Here is an 18,255-nt window from a genome sequence, read left to right as displayed (position 1 = left end):
GTAGTTCCACTTCACCTTGCTCTTTTGGCATCGCTTGAAGTAACTAGGCTGAACGCTAAAGTAGAAATACTAGTAACCTTCTACCTCGACTCCAAGAACGCTAACTTCGACGACATCTCTCGTATCCTGGCCAATGGCCAATCTTAACTCAATCTATCGAATCCCAACGCTACGGCTGAAACCTTATCACTTATTCTGAATTATGAATCATCGATCGCCACGTTCCCAATCGCTCTAGCGGTGGAAATATGCGAATTCTCTGGGTCACAACTGAACTGCGACGACTGAAGACGGCAAAAAGGCGTGCCCTTCGAAAATCTAAGGAGCAAAAATCATAATGGCCAAGGAGATATATCGTGAACTAAACTTTGCTTATAAAAAAGCCAGTGAACGTTGCTACTATAACTACCTACGTCGCGTACAACGTAACTTCAAATCTTGCCCAAAATCGTTTTTGAAACACGTGAATAGTCAGCGGAAAGAACCTGGTATACCTTAAAACATGTTTCTGGATGGCATTACGGCGAACTCTTATCGTGAAATCTGCGATCTCTTCGCCCAAAACTTTTCTGGTAGGGTAAATGATCTTGAGCGGAACCATTTTCTTTTTCTAAGATATAGGCAATAATTAATCATTTATCTCGTCAAAATTTTGTAAAATCACTATTTCAAGATTCTTTCATACAAACTTTGCCATTTTTGCTTAAATTTAGTGAATAAAATAGTATTATTTGCTGATTGAAAAAAATACGCCTTTTCTGCTGCAATTTTCACCAATCTATGCTGACTTTGAACGTAAATTTATGAAACTCTTGACGGATATAAAAAGACTTTTAATGATTAAAATGGTAGTAAAACTCATAAAAAAGCATTATTTGGGTTTTTTTTTAACAAGTTTTCCATCAAAATATCAATAAATCGCGTGTTTTATAAAAGTAAAATATGATCTTGAGCGGAACCACGTGCTTCCAAAAGTGACCGCTAGGTGCGCTGCCTTATGTTTACATTTTCGTTCACCAGCAGTTCGTTTAATTAAAGTGAAGAAGTTACGAGCAAAAAACTCTCAATGTATCAGGCACATAAAAATTTTGATATTCCTAAGACCACTTTGAGCTTGAAACTGAAAGAAAAACGTAGAGGCAAACATGGGAAGGATTCAGTGTTGTCCTCAGAATTGGAAAGCCAACTTGCCAACTGGATCTGTTTGTGTGCTGCATCTGAGTGTCCAAAAACAACTAGAGAAATCTTAGAAGCTGCTCATCAGTTAGCTTCGCTGAATGGAAAAGGATTTAAAGGGGGATTACCATCATCTGGCTGGTTACAAAAGTAAGTAAAGTGAAAAATCCAAAATATGGCTTATCATATTGAAAATATCTATGAAGCGTAAAATTTAATTCTCAGTTAATTTGTATAGGTTTATGAAACGCAATCCTGGTATTGCAAAACGCACTCCGGAACCACTCGCTAAAGCATCTGCCGGGCTGACCTACAATCAACTGAAAGGATACTTCGACTATTTGGAACATCAGTTCAGAGAAGGAGAAATGCTTGAACTCTTGCATCGACCGGAATCCTGGTGGAATGTGGATGAAACAAATTTCGTTATGAATCCTGTTCCGAAAAAGGTTTTTGCCAAAAAAGGAGCTAAAGTAGTCTACAATGTAGAGCGAGGTAAGAAATTTTTATATTTTTTTTTAGGAATTTTAATTCCTTAGGAGGCGTTTGTCCCAAATAGGTAAGCCAAAAGAAAACATTACATGTACTTATTCCGTTTCTGCGACCGGAAACTTCATTCCGCCACTGATTACGTTCAGAGATTCCTTTAACGATCTTGTCACTGTTGCCACAACCTCTGGATCAATTGGGGCAAATTTTGGGTTTAACCAAACGGAGTCAGGATGGATGAAGGGGGATGCGTTTTTCTACTATGTCACTCAACACTTGAATCCAAGGTGGATAGAACTAGGAATTCCACGTCCAACTGCCTTGGTCGTTGATGGTTACTCCGGACATCATTCTTTAAAATTATACAAATGGTGTCTTGAAAATGATGTCAAGCTAGTCGTCCTGTACCCCAACTCAACACACATACTCCAAGTTCTTGACGTAGCTGTTTTTGCCCCTCTCAAAGCGAAATACTCAGAGCTTTATCAGAAATGGAAAGTGCAAAACCCAGACAAAATTTTTAACGAAATCGAGTTTGTTAAACTTTTAAAGCAAACTTACGATGAAGTTATAAATAAAGAAACCATCGTTAATGGCTGGAGGTCTACTGGGCTACAACCTTTCGATTTCAACACCGTTAAAACAGAACGTTTGGTTTTAAGCTCCGAGAACTCCAATTCACAAGAGTCCAACAATCAAACACAATTGCCTAGAATGAGAAACCACAAAGATTCAAATGAACAGGGATTTCAGTTCAACAATATCGACGTAACATCTTTGAACCTACCTTGTCTTGCTGAAAATTCTGCTGGAGGTGAATCTGATGCTCATATTATCATAGAAAGCGACCTGGTCCATGAAAATTCTCTCGATATCGAACAGTTGTACGTGAGCTCTTTCGGTTTTGATCAAAGCGTTGAAGTTCAGTCGCCAGTTTCTTCTAACATCATCCAGGAAACTAAAAAACTGGTTTCAAACGCACGTGATGCAGTCAAGAAGCATCGAGAGCACTTAAAGGGATCAGATCCATCAAAACTTCTAAATATTTTAATAATGGAACAACAGTTGAACATCATCGATCCAATAATAATCAACAATGATACACCATCAACCTCAACAGCTACAACATCTCATCGATCAGTATCAGACATTTTGACAGTATCTGAGAATACCCCTAAGCCAAAGCGTTCGAGAAAGGGCTTTAAAGTATCTTATGGAGTAATGTCTGATCAAGAAATCATAACTGCCATAGAAAAAAGAGAAATGGAGGATCAGGAACATGCGAGAGATCGTAAGCGGGATGAAGAAGCTAAAAAAGGTCGCAAGAAAGAGATGTTAGAAATAAAAGCAAAACTTCAGATTGAAACAAAAACCTTAAAGCTACCCGAAACCAATTGAAGGCCCTTGAAGCTGAAGATTCTAAAGAACGAAAACGAATAGCTGCTAAAAGGAAGGCCGCCGATTCATCGAATATTAAAAAAGACAAGCAGCTGATCCCACCAAAATCAAATACTTAATACCTTGAGGGGACCGAAAAATTAATTAATTTTTGTTTGATGCAAATGAAAGAAGCATCGTTTTTTTTTAAATTAAATCTTTAATAAAATGCAACAAAAAAAATTTAATGATTAGTTTTTGTTTCAAAGATATTTAAATAAACTGATATTTTGCTGTCCGTGGGATTCGGTTTAGGAAATAAATGTTTAATCAACTGAGTTAAATACCTCAAGTTGCTATGATTTTAAAATATAGATAAATTTTATCGTGATTCCCTATATACTGGAAATGATTAAAAACTGCATTCTATAAATGAATTGCTTTTGGTGTATTACTGACTCTCCTATAACCTTCTAAAGTTGTTCGAATCAACATGACTCGAAGCGCACATTCAAATTATCATAATCATCATTTTAGTATACTGAGAAACTGAATTTTTAAGAAAAAAATACATTCGAGTTTAGGGAAGCGGTTCTTTAAAAATGAGATACAGCTCAGTTGACAGATTCTGTCAGCAGACATTCCATTGAAAACGCTTTTAAGTGGCTTAAAAATAATCAAGTTTTGAAAACTTCGAAACAGCTGTATCCACTAAATTGCTCTCAGTTTTTTTCTAAAAAGAGAATTATTGGACCAGAAGTTGAATGAGGAGTCTACAGTTGCCTAAAATACAGATTAGACGAAGTATAAATTGAAAAAATTGATCAATACCATGACTGAAAAAAGTGTAAACCGGCCTTTAGGAGATACCAAGAATATAGTAGAAATTTTTCTTACAAAAAACAATAAATATATATTTTTTTTTCACGAATTATCATAAGATTACCTTCATTTTCTCCATAGAAAGTAGTTCGATCAAACGAAAGTATTTTGAGATACACGCATTCGTAACTGTCCAATTTCTAAATGAACTAAGCTTAAAAATAGTTCCGCTCAAGATCATATTTTAGTTCCGCTCAAGACCAGAATTCTTCTTTCAGTAAAATAGCTCTAGATTTATCAAGATTTGCTCTAAAATATTTTACAAATCACCATTCGAAAGCAAAAACCCAGGTCTATAAGCTGACCAAAGAAAAAATTCGTTTCGATATAACCCATATCCATACAACTTGATGAACTGTTCCGAGTTGCGACGAATTGAGCCAATTGGTTCCGCTCAAGATCATTTACCCTATCTTTAATTCAGCTTGTACATCCCCAGAACATTCAGCTAGCGCTGTCAGGAACGTTTCGTCATTGGGCTTCTCATTGAATGGCCGTTTCAGCTACCAAACCGTACCGTATTCAGAACTACTTCGGAATGAACCTATTTATAGAATGATGGCGCTCTACAACGCTCATGCTAATGTGATAAAGCTAGAAATGTCCAGAGAACAAATCAAAAATAGATTTAAGTTAGCGTATTCTTAATATTTAGTTAAAACTAGTAAAGATTAAAGGCTGAAGCCTAGGATCGAATAAATAAATAAATAAATGAATAATGGTATTGCAATCGAGGAGGCTGTTATCTCTAAAGCAGCAACAAAGCTCAAGAATTCCTTTTCTACAGGCCCGGACGGGATACCGGCTGCTTTTTTGAAAAGTTTCATGCCTGTTTTGCTGACTCCTATTCGGCTCAGCTTCGCTTGATAGAGCTACCTTTACTATGGGAAGAAGTTTACATGTTCTCGGAACATAAAAAAGGAGATAGGAGAGATATCAACAACTACCGTGGAATGTGCGATTTCCAAACTATTTGAATTGGTGGTCTTGTATCCTTTGTTCACATCCTGCAAAAATAACATCTCCAATGATCAGCACGGATTTACTCCCAAACGTTCTACGACAAGTAACTTGCTAACGTTCACTTTTTTTGTGCATGAAATTTTTGCTGCCAAATCCCAAACTGATGCTATCTTTACAGATCTGTCCGCTGCATTGGACAAGGTGAACCATGAAATTGCCGTGGTCTTAGGAATCAGGATCTTCAATTGTATATGGGGATTTTTTTTTATTATCTGACGGGTTTGCGCCGGGGGTCTTCAGATTTTCCCCAAAATTGAAAATTTGGTTCATTTTTGCGACTTAAAAACACATGTATTTTTTCAGATTTCTAACATTTTTATTTTTTGATTTAGCTTCGGTTAGATTTTTTTGTAAATAAAAAATAACCATTTTTTAAAGCAACATAACTCTGTTGTTTCTCAACGGAAATTATAAAATAGCACATCAAAATGCATTAAAATTTTATCAGCTTTCCAAATAGAATAGTTGAGAAAAATTAAAAAATGACCTTCAACATGAAAAGCTGTAAATAAACTTTAAATGGCGTCTAAAAGTACCGTCTGCACCACCGAATATTTTGCAAAAAATACCATTGTATAGCTCGATTCATGATGCAACTTTTATCTGAAGACACCAAAGTGGGCCATTAACACCTTGAAGAGTTATGAAAGAAATAATGACAATAAATCTCTTTTTTTGCATCGTTTACAAACAATGATGGAACAACTGCACTCACATATGGAGATAGCAAGCACTTCTAACAACATGGAAACAAAAGAACTTATCAAAGCTGGTAAAAAACACTATTTTTTCGTCCTTTTCAGACTGCCCCTACTCGCATAACAGTCCCATGTGAATTTTCGTCATTTTAGGTCAACATAAGGCTTCAACATAAAAGACTAAAAAAAGAGGTTTTGTTCTAGAAATTTCGAAAAAAAATATCAATTCGTGGCTGTCCTATATGAAATATACCTGAATAACAGTCCCATATGTGAAATACCACGGATTTGGTTACATTTCAATATTTCTTTCGGCGAAATAGTCTTTGGTTTATTGCTTTGAATCATTTAAACATTTTTTAACTCACTTGATGTCGAATGATGCACACTAGTTTTCGAAGGCAGGTCTGACTTTCTTAGGAATGACTTTCTGAGCAAAAAACTATCGGATGCAATCAAAAATCGTAAAAAGATTCAACTTAAAATGTGGATTTCATAATATTTTTTTGCAAAAGTATGTTTCTTTTTCTGACCATTGCATTTAGAAGTTCAAAAATGATCAAATTTAAGTCTTAGAAAGTAGCTTGGTGAGAAAAATATATTTAGTATGGGACTGTTATGCAAGTAGATTCGAAAAAGGTTTCAAATATGAATAATGAATAAAAATGGTGCTCTCGACCTTACCAATAACCCAATTTCGAAAATTTCAGGTCTAACGATTTATTATGATAACCTAGAAACGATATTCGTTTATGCTGAAAGTGGTGGTCACAATTTAAAAATATATTCCAAAACAGAAAATGCTGATTGTCTCGCTTGCTTATTTTTGTATATGGGACTGTTATGAAAGAAGGGGCGGTAGATTGTTGCAGCTTAACTGACTTCATGTTATATCCAAAAATCTAATAACGTATTCGTTTATACCCAGTTTTGCACCAGGTCACAACAAGTTATGCACATTTTACTGTCATTTTTAGAAGTTTATGCGCTAAGTTTTGCATCCGTAATTCCCCAGATTTGATTTAAAATGGACGGTGGAACACTGAAGATTCGTGTGTGAGCGATCGAGGTAGCAAAACACTGACGACGAATTATGTTCGTTCTAGTATGGTAAACCTCAAAACTGGGCGAACGTAGAAAACGAATACGGTAAAAGTATCATATTTTCATCATTTTACAGCCTGGGCTGGCCATACTGAGCTCGTTGATTATTTTTACAACATTTGTGCCACTTTCTCATACTTTTTTGATCAATGGGAAAGGATTTTGGTGTCCAGTGCTTAGCTCCCGATATAAAAACTATGTAAAGCACGTCTATATTTAATTTTTTTAATCACATTTTTGTGATCTCAAACACAGGGACTGAACCTTCTACTATTGGCATTGATTATGCTTCACAATGATCTTTGATGTAAAAATTAATAAGTTATATAGTATATGACCAGGTTGTAAAAGCAACATTCCCATTATTAGTTATATCACATAAACAATACGGTACTCAGAATTTTAGTTAAAATTTAAAGTCAGTCTTGCTGCAAACACTCTACAAAGCAAGAAAAATTAGTGTTGTTTTCCTACTTTGGTAAGTTCTTTTGTTTCCATGTTGTTAGGAGTGCTTGCTATCTCCATATGTGAGTGCAGTTGTTCCATCATTGTTTGTAAACGATGCAAAAAAAGAGATTTATTGTCATTATTTCTTTCATAACTCTTTAAGGTGTTAATGGCCCACTTTGGTGTCTTCAGATGAAAGTTGCATCATGAATCGAGCTATACAATGGTATTTTTTGCAAAATATTCGGTGGTGCAGACGGTACTTTTAGACGCCATTTAAAGTTTATTTACAGCTTTTCATGTTGAAGGTCATTATTTAATTTTTCTCAACTATTCTATTTGGAAAGCTGATAAAATTTCAATGCATTTTGATGTGCTATTTTATAATTTCCGTTGAGAAACAACAGAGTTATGTTGCTTTGAAAAATGGTTATTTTTTATTTACAAAAAAATCTAACCGAAGCTAACTCAAAAAATAAAAATGTTAGAAATCTGAAAAAATACATGTGTTTTTAAGTCGCAAAAATGAACCAAATTTTCAATTTTGGGGAAAATCTGAAGACCCCCGGCGCAAATTGTCAGATAATAAAAAAAAATCCCCATATTCCCATTCGAATGAACAATTACGGAGCCAACAGCGCCCTCATCGGTGCAATGAAATCGTTCAACCGTTTTTTATTTGGACCAATATGTGATCCGTTCATGAGAAATAAATATCAAATATCACCAAACACTGAACAGTTATTAAGGACAGTTAATAACGTTAAAAGCTCAAAACCCGGTAGCAGGTCATATGGAACACCTTTTGGCTAACACGTGACTGAAAATTTGATATCTTAATCGATTGACCTTTCCTTGAAACCCCCATGTGCTAATTTTTTTTTCTCAACCCAATACATAATAACGACCCTAAGAGATCCCCGACTTCCCATCCAAAATTATGCAAATGTATGTGTAATTTTTTTTTTATAAGGACATACACCGTCTTAGCCGATTTAGGCTTTACAGACTGAATAAATGGCGTGGACAACTTAATATTATTTAACACCCAGCACCAGGGAAACAAATCGAACCGATCTGATAATGATAACTGGTTTATCACTTGTGTAACACTTAGCGATAAATTTTAAAAACTGATGACTTCTCATCCCTATCCAATGCCGATCAAGATAACTCGTTCGAACTTTGCTCTAGTGGGCATCAGATTTCTTGATGCAATTGTTGGTATTTTTGCTGGTGCGTCAATTTTTGATGGTGCGACCCGACCCGTGCTCGGGTCGGCCCGGCACCTTGTGCATCATAAGCAATTGTTGGTATTTTTTGTGGGTGCGTCTACCGATCGGGTCGGTCCGGCCGGCACCTTGTATGTCACCAAGCAATTGTTGGTATTTTTGGTATTTTTTGTTCGTTCATCTACCGATCGGTCGGTCCGGCCCGGCACCTTGTGCGTCATCAAGCAATTGTTGGTATTTTTGGTATTTTTTGTTGGTGCGTCTACCGGTCGGGTCGGCCCAGCACCTTGTGCATCAAGCAATTGTTGGTGTCCTCCTTGGGTGCCAGCAAATTGTTGTTGCTTATCCTTAACGTTACAAGAGACGATAAATTTGAATCGGAAAGCTCAACTTATCGGGAGCAAAATTGAAGTTGATAAGCGCTAGGTATAGTGCTCTTGAGGATGAAAATCTATTTGGGGTATTTTGATCGGCAAATTCTATCGGAAGATAACGATTTTTGGATTCCCTGCCCAGCACCGAGATGGGAATCGAACCCATGCCATCAGTGGACCAGCGATTACCGTCTTACCACGCTAACCACTCGACCACTGAGAAGTACGTGTAATGTAGGAATCCAATGTAAAAAGAGAATTTATTTTTGTTTCCATCAAATCGAAACTACACAGTAAACGAAAATTACCGAGTTCGGTAATTTTTTTACCGAAATCCTAACATGTGTAAATCGTTAAACTGTTCGGTAATTTTTTCGGTAAAAAATAAACGACCATCGGTAAATGTAGAATCGATTCACCGATGTTCGTTTATTTTTTACCGAACAGTTTAACGATTTACACATGTTAGGATTTCGGTAAAAAAATTACCGAACTCGGTAATTTTCGTTTACTGTGTAGGTCATAATGTTAGATTGATTCAACAATGGAGAAAACTTCAGCTGTCGTTTGCAAAAAATTATAGGTAAACGGATAGACGATAGAAAAAAGAATATAATTGAAAGTAAATTTTTTAAGTGATTCTACCATGTAACTGATATTTATATTGTTTTTTTTATAAAGTTTGTTTTGATTAGATCGTTTGAACCATTATACAGCAAATTGAGGTCTTGACTGCAACTGGGCCAATAGATAACTTCTACAAAATGATATAAATTTAAGACGTATAGTGATTTTGCTGTTTTCGAGTTCCTTTTGGGTTTAAAGAACTTTTGCGTTGCGCTGCATTACCGTGCATGCATTAATGGCGTCAACTCGGAAGCGCCCTCGCTGACTGAAATAGAAACGGCAATCAAAGCCATGAAATCCAACCAAGCGCCTGGAATCGATTGCATTCCTTTTGAAATGCTCGAAGTCGACCCTGCCTTGTCAGCACAAATGATGTACCGTCTTTTCGCTGACATCTGGGATATTTCAACATTCCCGGCCGACTAGATACAGGGTATCCTCGTAAAAGTCCCGAAGAAAGAAGACCTGACAGAGTGCGGTAACTGTTGAGGCATAACAACCCAAAGTACTCTGCAAAGTGATCCTAAACAGGATGCAGGAGCAAATCGACGCTAGACTACGACGGCAACAAGCTGGATTTCAATCCGGACGATCATGTGTGAACCACAACACAACGCAACAAACGCTACGAAAATCAAAGAATTCCAGGACTCTTTTCTGCTAGCGTTCGTTGATTTCGAAAAAGCATTTGAACGAGAGTTTTCCCTCGGTGAGGTGAAAGGTAACCTTTTTGGATTTCACATAGATTCACTGGATTCACCATTTTATCTCGGTAAATTTTACCTTTTCATTATTTTCCGTGTATACCTTTTCTGATGCTCAATGACAACAACTGCATGAATCAATCAGCCTAAACAGAAGGTTTAAAAGGCTGACTGTGCAACGACGAGTATTCTTTTCTTTTTTTCCGAAAGTGCATTCTTTTCGTCGCCCACATTATCTTCAACCAGATTGAACTCAGTTTAGAGTTTTTTTACGCATGTGCTCCATAACACTATATTAATGGCTGATATGACGCGTATTTGCACTATTTTAAATACATTTTTTTCAGTTATTAGATAGACTTTCCGCAAAAAAAACGAGTGGTGCAAATTGATTTAATATTTTAGTAAACAAAATGCTTACCTGACTACTGATATCGCCTGCCATCGATACGATTGCCGATAGTTTCAATGAAGTCATGAGGAACCAAACCAAATTATAAAACGTTTGAATGATGAACAAAAACACACCTCTAGTTTTAATTTCATCAATAACCAGCTGCAGCAAAAACAACTGTACGGTGCCTTCGGTAAAGAACAAAACAATCGAAAAAGCAACCGGAATCGAAAATGCTTTAGTCGCCAAATGAATCATTTTCAGAACCATAAAATATTCACCACCTATTCTTAAGATACTGGATTTTTCTTCGATGGCACTCAACAAACTTTCCTCAATCGAAATTAGTTTCTCTCTCAGAATACTCAATAATGTGAAAAGAAGTATAAAGAAGTTATTACTCATGAAAATTAACAAACCAACAATAATCCGAATAAACAATTCTATCCAATAACCATCGTAGGCTCTATCAGAAAAATATAAAAATTCATAGCTCATCGCAAACAGTGAAACAATCAGAAAATTCAAGCCCATAATCCACCCGGAGAGATTAATTTTTTTTCGTACCATTAAATTCAAATTTTTTGTACAATTTTTCAAAACTCTATTCAACAAATTAAAAAACTGCAAAGCATGATTCTGATTGGACAGTCCATTTAAAATTGTAACGTAGCCAATTATGAAGTACATGTGACTGTTTAGAATATCAACCATCATGAAAACGACACCCATAAAGGCACCGTCTGAATCAAGTGAACGCCATACATAAATGGCTTGCAGTATCGAACAAAAGCAAAGGTTCCCGATGACCAATGTTTTGGCATGACTCAATGGTTGAAATTTTCCCTTTTCCAGGTTCCATTGCACCGTGACATAGCCGAACAGTTGATTCACTCGAAGGACGCTTGAGCACAGATCGTTCCCTGACATTTGTTTATCTTTAACGCCTACAAAAACAAGCACTGAAATGACAACCGAAAACACCAATTCGATTATGGGTGTTTTTCGTAGAAAAATAATAACAGCCAAATGTCACTAGGTAGATGCTGATTGATTAACCGATCTGTTAAATATGGATGACCTGGGGGGGCACTTAGCTCAGTCAGCTAGGTGATGGTTTGATTTACAATCAGACAATGAGAGGTTCGATTCCTCACCCCCCTAACAAAAAATAGCCTTAAGTTAAACATCTTTAGCTTAAGGCTAACAAGAATAAGTCTTCGGACACCCACAGAATAAGAATGTCTTCGGACAATAAAAACAAGAATTGTAAACTCTTCATGAGTACAAGAATCGAATAAAAAGGCCTTGGCCAAGAATAGGTCTTCGGACAAACATACAAGAAATTGTAAACTCCCCTGGAGTATAAACACACGAAGCAAAATCGGGTATCGCCCATACAACCATGAAAAACAAACATGAACATGTATTCGAAATAATAACGATTGTAAACTCCCCGGAGTATAAATACAAGAAGAGCAGGCACAATAGCTACCGATAAAGTAGACTCGAAAAAAATTCTAAAAATAGATATGCAGAAAACAACACAAGAACACATATACACAAGAACTGTAACATACACTAGTCAGCCAAGTTGGGCCATAATTGGCCCTAGGCAAAGTCGTGTAAACGCAGACAAATAAAAAAAAAAAAAAAAAAAAATATGGATGACCTTATATAATTATTAACATTTCTTTCAATTGTCGGCTTGGTGGATATTTGGATGCCTTCATAGATTTTTTCGGCCAATGTAGCATTAACAAGTTGACGTATCATCGGCCAATCTGGAACGGTTACAGCTTTTCTGTCTGTGTTGTAGAGGGACGATGGAAAGTTTTCAAGTTTTTTCAAAATACATTTTCAAATGTGTTCGAGTTAAAATAATATTTTTTATAGAAAAAATAAATGCAATGCAAAGGGTTAATCCTTTAAGTTTTCCTGGTAAACATCGTTGAAAGAGCAACCTTAAACAAAAATCTGCAATAATAGATTGAATCTTCTGGAGTTTCTCAAACCATGGGATCCATGATTTTTTGCAGAGTTTTTAGGAATTGTTTACATGAGTAAATTTGAACTTTTATGTTTGTTTGGAAAATTAAATATTTGTTCTGGAAAATTAACATAATTTTTATTTTCTTCTGTAGAACGGAGCCTCCTAATGGGTATTTTGCCAATTTGTAAATACTCTAAAGCAAATATTTGCTGAACAACTTTGTTCAAGACCGTAACTTTTTATCTTATCAGAAAACTGAAAAGAAGACTTCGCTTCCCAGCAGTGATGTCAGATGAATTGAATGTTTTTCAATGCTAAAAGACATACTCCTATTCAACAGCTAATAACTTTTTTGTCTAACAACATACAAAGTTCGGTCTTGTACAAAGTTGTTCAACGGAAAATATCCTTTAGAGGATTTATAAATTCGTACAAAACACATTATCAGGCTTGGTTCTACAAAAGAAACAAAAATGATAATGATTGTGTAGGAAAAAATGTTGAAACTTTCCATCCAAACATTAAAGTTCAAATTTACTCATGTAAACGTGACTTTAAAATTTTGCAAAAAACATGGATGAGTTTTAAAACGAAACAAACAAGTTCAGACCCCAGAATTTAAGAAATTCAAAAATGACCCCAAATCGACTCAGTCTACTGCAATAATCCACTCATGGTCAACTGCATTTAGGCGCTTTAGTGCTTTTAATGATAGCGACAAGATTCGTTCCAACGACCACTGATGCATAGAAAATGATTTTTTCTTCAGAAATTTCTGAGCAAATAAATCTTTAATATTCGATTCTACCTACGGGCAGATCATCCATTTTGCAAAGGGGGACAATCTTCAAAAAATTCTTCGTTCGCATATGTTCAGAAGCTTAAGATAATCGATTTCCAGTAAATAACACATGAAAAAAATAAAATAAAACTTTGTTCTAATTTCAAGATAAAAAATATAAGGCTAAATCGAAAAAAAAATTCAAGCTGCCTAGAAAATGTTGGTTTGAAATGTGTTTCTTGAGAGGATGTATAGTATTCATGGCAAATTATATGAAAATTTCTAAAAGCAAATCTCATCACTATTAGTTGTTCAATAATATGACAACGATGATGATGGCCCACCTCCACTCCTCCACATCTTACTAGATATTTTACAGTCTTTAGCCATATGTCAGTTCATTTTCCATCACTTTATTCACTTTTAACTACCCATGTACGTCCATCTTGACTTTTTTACTGTTCGTGCTACTACTGTCTTTGTTTCAACTTTTGAACAGGGACCATCTGGGATAAGGGTTATTTTGGGAAAAGTCCCGCCCACACACATATGAGTCCAAGAAAGGGTTTTACTGCGCCCAAAATCGCGTTGCTTTTGTAAAGGTGTCATATGCGGCCCAGAGACGTATGTTCAGTTGATTATCATCACCAGGTAACTGAATTACACACATTTAAAACACGTACTTATAAACTTAGTCTAGTTTTCACAAACGTCAAACACTTATTCTTGAATCTAGCTAGGACTTGTTCATTTTTAATTTCACTCGGTAAACTATTGAACATTTTCACACCACGGTAGAGCAGAGAGTTTTGTGACGAAGCCAGGAGGAATGAGGCTGATCTTATTTCATTCGAAAAACGGGTTTCATAGCGATGCAGATCCGTGCCTCTTATTATCCATTGTTGGAGATATTCGGGAGCGATGCCTTTGGTTATTTTGAATATAAGGAGCATTGTGAGGAATGTGACACGTTGTCGAACAGATAGCCATTGTAATGTATCTAACAAGATGCGGACAGGAGTTCTTTTATTACAGCGCAGAATCAATCTCATCACTTTATTTTGCAGTTTTTGCAGTCTGATCATTTGTTTTTCATTGGCGAAACATATAATTGATGGACAAAACTCAAAATGCGGTGATATCAAGGCTTTGTACAAGTATATCAAGCTCCATTGCTACAGGTCTTTTCGCAGGCGGCAGAGGATTCCATATTTTTGAGCGATTTTTTAACGGCATAGTCGATGTGTTTATCAAAATTAATTTTGTTGTCCACCCACCCCCAGGTACTTTATTTCTATTTTTAAATTGCGACCCAGAGATGGGTCTTGACTCAAACATTCAGTCAGCGAAACTTTTTTTTAGAGAAATGAATCCAACTTAGATGAAATTTCAGGGACTAGATAAGAGAAAACCGATGTTGAAAAACATGCGAAAAAAATTCGCCTTGTCTCCCGGTGAGACTTGAACCCATATCTTGCGCCTCTCCGGGGCCCATGTATTAACATTCTACTACAGGAGACCAACCTGGCGTATGAATATTATACTGGTTGAGTGTCGATGTCTATCGGAATGAAGGGAATAGTTCTCCCATGTGATCATAATCATTTTTCTTGGTCTATTTCTATTCCCATCATTTTATCTTACGGTAGTTGGAATCAAGTTTGGACATTTTTAAGCACGGCAAGATTTGCATTGCCTTCTCATATCCTGCATGTTTTTCGCATGTTTTTCAACATCGGTTTTCTCTTATCTAGTCCCTGAAATTTCATCTAAGTTGGATTCATTTCTCTAAAAAAAAAAGGTACTTTATTTCAGCAACCATTTCTAGGCGAGTGCCATTAATCTGGACATTGAACGAATCACAGTTGACATTTCTGTTGGACACAACCATACATTTAGTCTTTGACACATTTAACTTAAGTCTTTTGAAGTTCAACCACTTACTTAAACTTAAAAGATCACAGATCAGTTTATATGTAGCAGCACTATCATCATCATCACAGTTTATAAATATCACAGTGTCATCAGCAAAAAGATTTATATCACAGTATTTGAGCATTCTCTTCAAGTTGTTAATGTATAAAATAAACAGAATCGGACCTAACACACTACCTTGAGGCACGCCCACTTTGGTTTCTTTGGCACTTGATATCACAGATTCGAACTTTGTTCTTTGGCATCGAGAACATAGATACGACTTAAACCATTGTTAAACAGAACCACATAGACCGTACTTTTCCAACGTTGCAATTAACTGCGATCGGGAAATGGTTTCGAATGCTCTTTTTATATCCAAGAACACCATTTTACCAGAATTAGATTGAGCGCAGTTTCGCATGAATGGTTTTTCCTATAACCGCTTTGCTCCTTTATTAGTAGTTGGTTGACCGTTATATACGCAAGCAATTGCTCTTTCACAATCAGCTCAATAACTTTCTCATACAATGGCAACATGTTTATAGGGCGAAATTCATCTGCCTTACAGGTTCCAGGGTTTTTTTTCAATAGGAACCACAATTGACTCCTTCCATGAATTGGGAATCACACCCAGCTGCAATGATTCGTTTATGATCGCCAATAGACCTTTTCCAATCGCCCCAAAGGAATCCTTCAGAATCCTGGAAGTTATTTCGTCAGCCCCAGCTGATGATCCCAAAGACCATACAACTTTTTTCAAATCTTCCAAGGTTATTTGAGAAAAGTCACTCATTTTCGATGTAGTGTAATTCCCTGCTAACTCGGAGGGTTCTGGTTCATTTTTTATACCGCTGCTAATTTCTTCGACACTGGTCACAAAGTAGTCATTGAACTTATTGGCAATTTCAGACTCACAAAGAATTTCTGTTTCGCCAAATGATATAGACCGGGAAGCAGAAGTGCTGGGCTTTATCATGCGTTTTAATATTTTCCAGAGGACTTTGGTACTATTTTTATTCTCATCGATTTGGCGTTGTACGAAGTTACGTTTTTTCGTTCTCAAACCACCAGAATACTTATTTCTCAATGCTTTATATTTCATCCAAGTATATTCAGAATTGAAAGCTAGAAACCGTTTGTATGCCTGATCTCTTCGCCGCTTCATTTCAACTAATTCCACATCAAACCATTTTGACGACTCTTTCACTTTCACCTGTTTGACAAACACAAGCTTATTCAAACATTCTTTCAATGAATTTACACGACAGTCAGCTTTTTGGTGGACGTCATTTAAGTCATTGATTTCACTCATTTTCTGGTTAAATAGATTCAACAAGTTTTCTCGGCTTTAGTTTTTCCAGCACTTAATCTTGACAAATTGTTCTTCGACTTCATCTTCCAACATTGTTAAACACAAAGTTTCATGGTCAGAAATTTTAAAATCATGGACGGCACTGACAGCAATATCACAGTTGGAGAATATTAAGTCTATTTGTGTTTGACTAGTACGTGTAATGCGTGTAAATTGTTCAACTTTTTGATCAAGAGCAAACGAATCTGTTATCAGTTTCAAGTTGTGAGAGTCCCTTGAATCTTTCCAATTTATGTTGAAATCTCCTGCAACTACGTTGTGAGCGCCGATGTGGTCTAGTGGATAGGCTGGCGCGAGTCTGGTATTGGTACGCCAGTCGTACTGGGTTCGATTCCCGGTATCGGCAAGAAAAACTTTTGGGTTCGAATCCCATAAGCGGGCCGACAGGTAAGATGTGTTTCATTATATAACTGACTATATAATTGGAATGTTCAATCAGTTGCAAGCTGGCCAGGCATATACACGGATGCCGGAATACCTGTAAGTAAACTAGCCCACCTGATTGATTTGTTCTTCCAAAATATACCTACATCAACACACGCAATACATTCACCACATAACAGTTCATATGAAGCCATGGGGTCCGGGTACGGTGGCGCGCTGCATTGGAGATTTGTCGAACCTAATAATCTAAGGAATGTATGTGAACCCATACTTTGGCAGAAACTGCGGTGAATCCGTGCACCCATGGTGGATTACCAACATACATACATACATACATACATACAAATCTCCTGCAACTACGTTGTTTTTTGTGGAGCTTGAGCTTGAGCTTGTTATCAACTACGGCCCCATGGCCAATGGCATAATGGTTGCACTCCGTGATTGGCTCGAGATAATCACCATTGCACAATGAACCAAATGAAAGGCTGCTGGTAACAAACAACACAATCTCACTGTACAGTTTTGAGAACCTCCTACTTTACATGAACCAATAACGACGCCGGCCAAGTCCGTGTAGTCGATAAGAGGAAAGGGAGAGCAGCACATGTGATGATTTGTTTTGCGGAGACCGGCTGTACGCCATCCCTCCACAAATCTCACGCTGAATATATGGGGTAAGGGTAATGTGGTATGGAAATCACCTTGGTAAGTGATGTGACCACTTGAAAAATAAGCTCCTAATTCCTTAAATTACATAATTTCCTGTTTTTGCCTCCAATAAATTCGAAGAAGGCCTAAGTTTATGATATCCATCGGAAATATTATTTTATCATCATCAAAAAAAAATTAAATAATAATTTATCACATTCAGTTTAAAAATACTGGTACTCTCGGTAAAGTTTGTGGAAGAAGAAGTGAATGGATGTCGGATGAAACTTGGAGGATGGTCGATGATCGGAGAAAGGCGAAAGTCGGAATTGAGCAGGCATGTACCGGGTCAGCCAAAGCAGCCGCCCGCTTACGATATGCGGAGCTGGAAAAGGCAGTTAAACGAGCTTGTAGACGAGACAAGAGAGCCTGGACAAACTCCCTAGCCGAAGAGGGAGAAAGAGCCGCCGCCAATGGAGATATCCGATTACTTTATGACATTTCTCGCCGCCTCAGTGGTGCAAGGACTAATGCAAGAATGCCGCTGAAAGACCGAGCAGGTCAGTTATTGACCGATCGAACAGATCAGCTCAAACGATGGACTGAGCACTTCGAACAACTCTTCCGAGTCAC

This window comes from Uranotaenia lowii, chromosome 2 (genome assembly GCF_029784155.1).
Source record: "Uranotaenia lowii strain MFRU-FL chromosome 2, ASM2978415v1, whole genome shotgun sequence".
Classification (NCBI taxonomy): Eukaryota; Metazoa; Arthropoda; class Insecta; order Diptera; family Culicidae; genus Uranotaenia; species Uranotaenia lowii.
The sequence above is the reverse complement of the archived record's forward strand: the minus strand, read 5'-3'. Positions refer to the sequence as shown.